This window comes from Cygnus atratus, chromosome 7 (assembly GCF_013377495.2).
Source record: "Cygnus atratus isolate AKBS03 ecotype Queensland, Australia chromosome 7, CAtr_DNAZoo_HiC_assembly, whole genome shotgun sequence".
NCBI classification, from domain to species: domain Eukaryota; kingdom Metazoa; phylum Chordata; class Aves; order Anseriformes; family Anatidae; genus Cygnus; species Cygnus atratus.
Window position 1 is genome coordinate 24,797,646 of NC_066368.1, and position 8,322 is coordinate 24,805,967.

An 8,322-nucleotide genomic window follows, 5' to 3' on the forward strand; every position below is an offset into this window, starting at 1 on the left:
AGCTTTGCCAGCTTCCTATTCCCACCAGCCAATGTACATCATGCAGCACACAGTCCCTCATTTCCGTAGAGACCAAATCATCCTGAAGTGGTTTGGAAATCACCTTCTACAAGTAAGTGGCCTGAAATGCAGGCCACCCCAAACAGTGGTGATCTGTGGGGCAGGGAGCTGTCTGTTTTCAGTAAAAAATGCAGAAATGTCAAGTAGGCTTTGCATAAGGCTCATCAAACCCAGAGGAGATGGCTTATTTACCTGCACTATGTTGCTCAAATAAATCAATTGTGAGGGTATTTCATGGGATTGGGGCGTTTCATCAGGCTTAAAAGCTCTTAGAGACTTCTCAAGAGGTGCAGCACCAAGAAGGTCTGTTTTGATTACAAGGAATTTCCATGTGCTCCTTCAGCTTCTTGCAGTGTTGACACCACATCCTGAAGTGGCCCAGGAACTGTGCAGTCAATGATTATACCTTCAGCACCCAGAGTGCAAGAAGCTGTGCAAAACAGACATTATTTGTTCAGCCTGCTATTCCCAGGCTGTTCTGCATAGGCACAGCTTGGGCTCTTGTGTTTTGCTCTATTTTTCCATTAGTTTCTGTTTTTTTTCTCTTCCTGTAGAGCTTAACTCAGAGTTACCTCCGTTGGTACGTGCCTGTATCTGCTGAGAAGCCTTCAATCAGTCGCTTGCCTGAAGCCTCCCCTGTAAGTTATTTACACAGTGATTAGTTAAAGCTTCAGATATTTAATGCAACCTTTAAATCACGCATCCAGCAACAGCTATCGGTCATATAAAATTTCATTGAGCGGTGGCTGTCACTTACTGTTTTTCTCAATGTGTGCATATATTTAATTTTCTACAGACCTCTCTTGCTGATATTTTCTGCTGAGTAAATAGTAAATCGAGGGACTTCAAAAAGTGTTTTGGTGCATTGCAATGAGTGAATTATTTGGAAAGGGAATGTGGAATATAAAAATTCATCTTGCAAAAAAGTTGCCCTGTTGTATAAATCCCATTTCTCTGTTAAAACAGAGTCAAACCTTAAAGTGAAGTGTACTCTTTCACAGCAGATGTAGCTAGCAAGCGATCTTTTAATCAGCTAGCTTTGAATATTCATTCTTGGGTTTGTATCTTTTTGCCCCTTTTGTCTCAGTTTATAGTATGCTTATGGGACAACACATGCTTTGTACTGGGGGTTCAAAACTGTATGTGTAAATGCTTGAATTCAAAGATATCATCAGAATTTAATATTTGTAAGTTGGCTTAGAAAGCCAAGTCCTTGGGCTTAGCGAAGGAAAAGCAGCTTGGAAGAAATATAGGTAGAAAATGTAAAGCTGAAGTCTTAATGAAGCAAACTTAATTTATGGAGCAAGTAGTAAGTAAAAAGTGAAAGGAGATTATGCCTGGGTGTGCAACTGAAGTAACAAGAGCATGTTCCAGCACTGAGAGCTGGGCTGTGTCCAGGCCATCATAGACCCCGAAGTGAAGCATCTCTAGATACCTCATCGCACCATGTGGTCCAGCAAGAGGGCTTGAATGAGTCTCAAGGGGTGGTTAGGATCCAGTGTGGGTTGAGCTGCTCTCTGAGGGTCTGGTTGTGACCTGAGTTGGACCCTACAGTGGCTAGGACCAGCAGCAAGGAACCTGGAATGGGGTGGATTCAAGTGTTTCTGGTGCAATGTAAATCCTTTGGTTTGGGTGCGTGGGTCGGTTGGGAGAGCCACAGTCTGCCTTTGCAGAGCTGCCTTCGTGACTGCACAGCTACCCTATAAGTCGGAGGTGTCTGCATCCTGCTCCACTGCTCTTAGGCTGCACTGTGGTGAGCAATGCAAACCCCAAAGCAGTGCTGGGGAGCGACAGGCAGGTGTTTCTACCACCCTTGGGGAAACAGCTGGGATATTTGGAGCTCCATCTGCTTGTGAGGTTTGGTGGAAAGGAAGGAAAGTTGCCTGGAAGACTGATGCTGGAATGAGGGACATGCAGTGCTAACGAGGGCTCACCTTGCCCTGGGTGCACGCACAGCCCAATTATGCAGCCAGCAACTCATATCTCTTAACCTGGTTTTAGGGAGAGGAGAGGAAAAGGAAAGAATAAAAGGAGAAACCAAGGTTGAAGAAAGAAGGCGCAGGCTCTCGGAGGGCAGCACAGACAGCTGGGTCATGTAGCAGCCACCAGCCTGGCCATCGCCGGGGCTGATAATGCGTTCTGTGACTCCTGCCTGCTTGCTGCAGCCCATTAATTGATTTGGCAGAGCAAAAAAGGAAAACACTAGTGACTGAGTGAAGTGAAACTGTGTATTTTAAATTATCCCCCTGAATCCTGACGAGATTTCCTTCTCCCTCTTTGGATTGGTTGCAGTGTTGGTTCCCTGCTGTTCTGTGTTCCCCTTGCCCAAGGTTTGATGGATGCTGAGGTCTCATCTTTGGTTAATAATTGGGATTTCACTCATTCTGGAGGCAAATTTGCTACTTGTTCCTGTGGCAAATATGCTACAGGCAGAGTTACCTGCTGCCCTTGCTGCAGCAAAGGCAAATGCTGCTGTCTTCATCAGTGCCATAATTAGGTCATTAATTAAAGAGCTTTCTGAGTAGTTCCTCTCCACACATTTGAAATAAGGATGGAATCAGACTTCATTTGGCCAAACTGGACTTGGTGGGGCCATGTAATAAAAAGACAGTGGCAGAGGTGATGGACTTGGCCTTTGTGTCCAGAGTCCTGCCCGGGTGTCTTCTCCCACCAGCTGTGAGCACTTCACTCCAAGCCCTGTTACAAAGAGTGGCTTGACCTCTCCTTAACTGCTGCTGAACAGTACAGCTCCTTCCCAGCATTAACTGATACAGTGCAAGGAAAGGTTTAAAAAACAGCACCTCCACTGACCTCAGTGGACTCTTTGCAAGTGAGAGGGAGCTCCTGCTGTATACGAAGTTCAGAGTGAAAGTGTCTTTCAGTACGTTGTATTTAACTTGGTCCAATTCCGTCCCCTTTTCTCTGCAGCGATAAAAACCACTATTGCTCTTTCATCTCTCCCCCTTTTCTTCCCGAGCAGGTTCTGTGAAAACGATGTTTGGGGGCAGTAAATCACAAAATGGAAGCATGCATTCATAAAATGCTTTATGCCTCCCTCCATCAATATTTCAACATGGAACACAGGCGCCAACATTTCATTTTAATTAAGCTGCAAATTTCCCTGTCGGGGAAGAAAGCTGAACTCCACAAACCAGCCCAGCCCCATCCCTGTCCCCATCCCCTCCCCGTGACATCTTATTAGCAGTGTTGTTCTTGTATGGGAGCTGGGGCTGAGTTTTATGGGGCTCCTGGGGCACCTGGTGTGTATGCCTGGTGTGTGTGTCTCTCCTGCAGGAAGGAGGGCTTCCAGTTGGGTTGCATCTGGACTGGTTCGTGCTTTTCAAAACTCTTCTTGCCACGGGGCGAAGGGGTTCTTGATGCCATTTGTGCAAGTTACCTGTGGGAGCTGGCTTCCAGCAAGCAGAGAGGGTGATCCAGCACAAACAGAAGGTTTGGGGAGATAGGCTCTGACAGTGATTAGAAGCAAGGGAAGGCTTCCCTGCTCCAGCCAGCGTCTCATTTTTTAAACCTGTCCTTTCTCAGGTTGCATTAACTGCTAGGACTGTTTCCATCCACAGGAGAAAAAGGATTTGACCAAGGTGTGCAAGTGACTGAAGAGCACAAGGCAGTCAGCCCGTGCCCTCGCAGCCTTTTCTCCGAGGAAAGTGGCAGTAGCAGGAGCGGTATGTTGCACACCCAATTAGCGCGTTAACCTGCAAAACTCATTGCCAGAAGGTAGTGCTGACTGTCAGGTTTTCGCAGAGTGGAACGTTCACAGGTATGTGAGCTAGGATAAAAATACAAATGACAAAATGCTGAAGGAAAGGAGGGGGTCCCCTAACGCAAAGGAAATATGACCCTCGTGGTGGTGCTGTTCCATCATTGTCAATTATGAGGAGTGTTAAATGTTCCTTTGTAGCAGCTGGTGTGGGGTATTATTGTAGAGAGGGCACTAAATTAGATGGGTTATCAGTGTAATTCAGTATGACAATTTCTGTGGCCATATCCTGAAGACAGTGGAAAATGTGGGGAGAGGGAGCAGCGCCTGTAACACACACAAATGCTAACTGGAAGGGAAAGAGGCATTCATTTCTCGTTAGAGCATACGAATGTAAATTTAGTGATTTATGTAACTTCCCAGAGCTTAGCTGCTTGCTGCCTGAAGAACTATTCTTAAAACACACATCCAAATTAAGATGCTATGTATCAGATAAATTGCTCCATATAGAAACTTTGTTTGCAAAGTCAATGTTTTTCCAACAGCCTTTTTAAAGTCCTTAAAACAAAAACAAAACATCGTAGGGAGAAATAAATATCTGTGTTGCTGCTGTCAAGGTCCAGGAGGTGGCTTTGGGGCTGACCTTGCCAGAGAAAGCTGGTGTCACAACAGTCCTTTCTTGGAGGGATGTGTTGACATCTTTGGGTGTATTCCCATTAAAATAAATTCAAGTTCAAATGCCCCACCCAAAAAAGATTTAACAAATGAACTGCCTTATTTTGACCTGCCTGAACACAGCAATTTGGGATTCTGTCATGAAGGGCTACGTGTTGCAGACTGAGCTGGGAAGAGTGGGATGTGTTATATTTCATCCAACATCTTAATGCAGCATTTCCTCTGTGAAGGAAGGTGTGAAAAGTAAAGTTAAAGCTGTGATCTCTGCTTCTTCCTCTCCCTAGCACTGGTATCTCCGTTTTACTCAGAGCTGTACCAGGATCGCAGAGAAGAGCTCTAAGGTAGTGTTATCCATGGGGCTAGGGGGTATTTTCCTACTCGGTACATACGGGTAATGTACATACAATGTCCAAATGATGTAGGACAAGAACAGTTGCTATTCTGGAGAACCTTGTTCTGCTCTGAAAAGATGTAGAGCTTCTGGGAGCCCCACTTCTGCAAAAATCAAGCTGATGTAAAGCCAGAAGGATGGAGAGGTACAGACAAAGCAGGGGGCCCGGAAGTGAAGCTCATTTGTGGAAAGACAATGACAGATTAACAGGCAGGTCTTCGTCTGGGGGTCTGGAGAGAGCTACATGATCTGAGAGCAGTTTGGAGGATGTGCAGTGGGGCAAAGCCTATAGGCACGCCACCCAAAAGCATTTCTGAAGAGGTGAGACTGGCAATTCTGGTTGGGGCATGCCAAGTGCCAGGTGGATCATCCCATGCATTAGCAGGAAGACTTCTTTGCGTGGTCTTAGCGTGACACAGACCCAACTTAACAGCCAGCTGGCTTAAGCCAAGGGGGTTGGTTTGAGGGCTCGGCCTGCTGGAATTTCTGTCCCTTCACGGGAAGGGGGTGCTGGCAGGTTTGGGTTGATCTGCAGGGGAAGAGGAGACTGGATGACAAGAGTTGTTTGCCAGGATGATTTATCTCCCTGTGCTTTGCAGCAGTTGTCTGAAGTCAGTCTTAACCTGCAGCTGATGTATGTGGCCTGTAGATGCAGTCAGCAAGGTTTTTGGGGTGAGAGCTTTTTATTTGAACCCTGAACAATGGGACTGTTAGAGAGCAGGAAGAGGAAAAGAGAAAACTGGTGTTTTCCGAGCACCTCCTCCCCAAACGTGCGCTGGCATGTCCCCATGCAGCGCAGAAATAAGCAGCAGAATCTGTGTGTGTGGTTATGGGTCTGCTGTCCTTGGATCCTGTTTGAATACACTCTGTCCCAGAGTTGTTTTGCATTTCACCAGGGAGTCTTTTGTCTAAAGGGCATCGCTGCTACAGCAAAGTGGAGTATGTCCCTGCCCCTGCTTTCTCCAGTGGATATCACATTTCATTACCCTGATGAGCCTGAGTGAATTCTCCCGGTTGTGTTAATTTGCCCACAAGCCAGCCTGTGTCACGTCCGCAAGAAGCCTGTGACATTTTCCAGCCTCGCCCATCATTCCTGGTTTTAAAACCTATAATAATAATAATGTCCTCATCCCTTTTTCTACTTATCGATTCTGAAATGGAGGGGAGTGGGCTCAGAGGGACCAAGACACCCCTTTCCTGTCCATGCCTGCGGGTGCACGGATGCTGTCGGCCCCAAGCCGAGCAAGCGTGGGCAGCATTTGCTTTTTGGGGCTGTGCATGTTCCTGGTCTGCTGCAGTGCTCTGAGGGTCCTTGGAGGGGGTTTTGGGGGTGTGTGTCTTTGTAGGGCTTCGGTCTTTGTGCTTTGGAGCCTGTGGGTGAAATGGAAAGAGGATGGTGGTGAGTGGGGTGGCTTTTATGGCATCGTCCTCCTGTTTGGGCCGTTGTGGGGTGAGGCATAGAGTGCTTCTGTGCATCTGAAGCAATGGTGCATCCCTGGGGAGAGGTGCCCCTAGGAGGACGTGACCATGTAGTGCTGGACGAGGAGTGCATTAAACCCAGGATCTGTGTTTCAGAGTGCCCTGCAGGCAAAGCGTACAGGAGGGATTTAAAATTAGCTATATGGAGGCAGGTGAGAAGTAAAGTGTTTGTCTTCCCAGCGTGATGCTCTTCCTTCCCTGTGCCTTCAGTTTAAGCTGTATTTCAGACTGGAGCGTTGGGACTGCTTTCCAAAATGTTGGTATCAGTGTGAAACGAGGTGTTCTTCTGTATGCATCACAAATGATATTGTGTTTGTTTTTTTTTAACTTTAAATAATGAAAGTTCTGCTTTAATAATAGCTTTAAATAATGATAATTTTTCTGATCTAGCAGCACCGAAGTTGAGCCATTGAGAAATCAGTGGTGCTTGTATCAGCCCTGCCACGAGGACAGGTATTAATTTCTCAAGAAGTCAAACAAGCCGTAACAGGACAGAGAGAATTAGCTACTGATTAGTTGTGGTTTTAAGAGACAAGGATGCATTCTTTCAAAATACTTCTCCCGTGATTATGCCCCTCATCAAACCATCCCAGGAAGGCAATTCAGCCCGGCGAGGCTTAGCTGTGCCTCGTGCTCTCAGCTGGTTATTAGGGCCTTTTGGATCGCCGTCCTTCTGTGCTCCCATCTCTAAGAGGAGAGGTTAATGCGCGTTGGCTCGTAAACACCACTCGGAGCGCGCCGAGATGCTTTGTGCGGAGCGTACGAGAGCCGTGGTCACGTGTGGACGAGAGTTACTTGTGCATGGAGAATGGGTGCCTGACTGAGGAAAAGTTTCAGGCTAAGTGTGTGAAGGGGCCTTTGAATGGGTTTGGTGTAATACAAAGATGTTTCCGGAGAGCTCTTTGATGGGTAGAGAGGCTCCCATTAAGAGCTGGTTACGCGCAGTGTATCAGAGATGAGGGGGATTGGAGGTAAGTGGATCTTGCAGTAGAACAGGGCAAACCTACAAACAATGGGATACAGAAACTGAAGTGAAAGACAGTGGTGGGTAAAAGTAATGCAACTTGAAGCCCTGAGTGCTTAAAACCTGGAGAAGGAGCTCCTGGAGCTTCGCTCAGCCCTAAATGCCTAGGTTGGATGAGGAGTGACCTGGGATGTGCTCCTAGGTGGGACAGGGATGGTCGGGGAGGCCAAGGGCTGCGAGGATGTTGGGAAGGATATTTTTGGGGATGTAGCATGTGTGTCTCTCTTTAGACCTGCCCCGTAAGCAAAACGCTTGTTTTCTCCTAAGAAAAGGAAAGGCTAGGATGCCCAGGCAAGCTGGATATGGCTTGGAGGCTTGCTGTGCACCAAGGCTGTCGTTACTACCACTTGCACAGCTTGCTTCACGCCTGGGGACAGATGCGCAGCCCCATGTATCCTGAGGTTGTTGCTGCTGATTCATCTTAACTGTTTTACTTAAAATCAAGGTCATAGGGAGGTTTCAGGTGGTGTTAGGGGATAAATGAGGAGGATATTTAGGGTGTCCTGCTTCTCTCTCCAGGAGCCTGTGATCCTAACCATGTCCCTTTACAGGGTCCTTAACATTTAGGACATGAACGTACCTTCGTGGGACGAGGTAAGGTGCACCCCAGCCTGGGCAGAATTGGATGATCCAAACCTTCTCCCAGCACTCCTCCCCTGGCCAGAAGCTGCTGCGGTGAGTGATTTCTAGCCCAGAGAAATTTCTTCTCCCAGCATCCCTCCAAGACACTTTTGTCTGCCCTGAAAGGCTTCCTCCCTGCGTGTTGAGTCATGCTTGAAGAAGTGCTTGTTAAATAAGTACTGCTCAGCTCTGCTTAAAACAAATGAAGTTGATTTAATAGGGCTATAGAAGGGCCAGGTACCTGTGTTATTTAAGAGTATTGGCACTTTGAAGGCCGAGTGCTAAAAGCACTTCATTTTTATTTCAGCCGTTAATTGAAAATGAGCTGGTTTGCGTTCTTCTTTCTGCTACTGC

The 8,322-nt window shown here is 47.0% G+C and overlaps 1 long non-coding RNA gene across 1 annotated transcript; it reads left to right on the forward strand.

Moving 5' to 3' along the window:
- The first annotated feature begins 619 nt into the window (after positions 1-619).
- Positions 620-4,791, forward strand: LOC126913372 (uncharacterized). The gene is made up of 3 exons (XR_007708557.1): positions 620-698; positions 3,639-3,743; positions 4,738-4,791. It is a non-coding gene; the product is annotated as an uncharacterized LOC126913372 (long non-coding RNA).
- Positions 4,792-8,322: the final 3,531 nt, after the last annotated feature.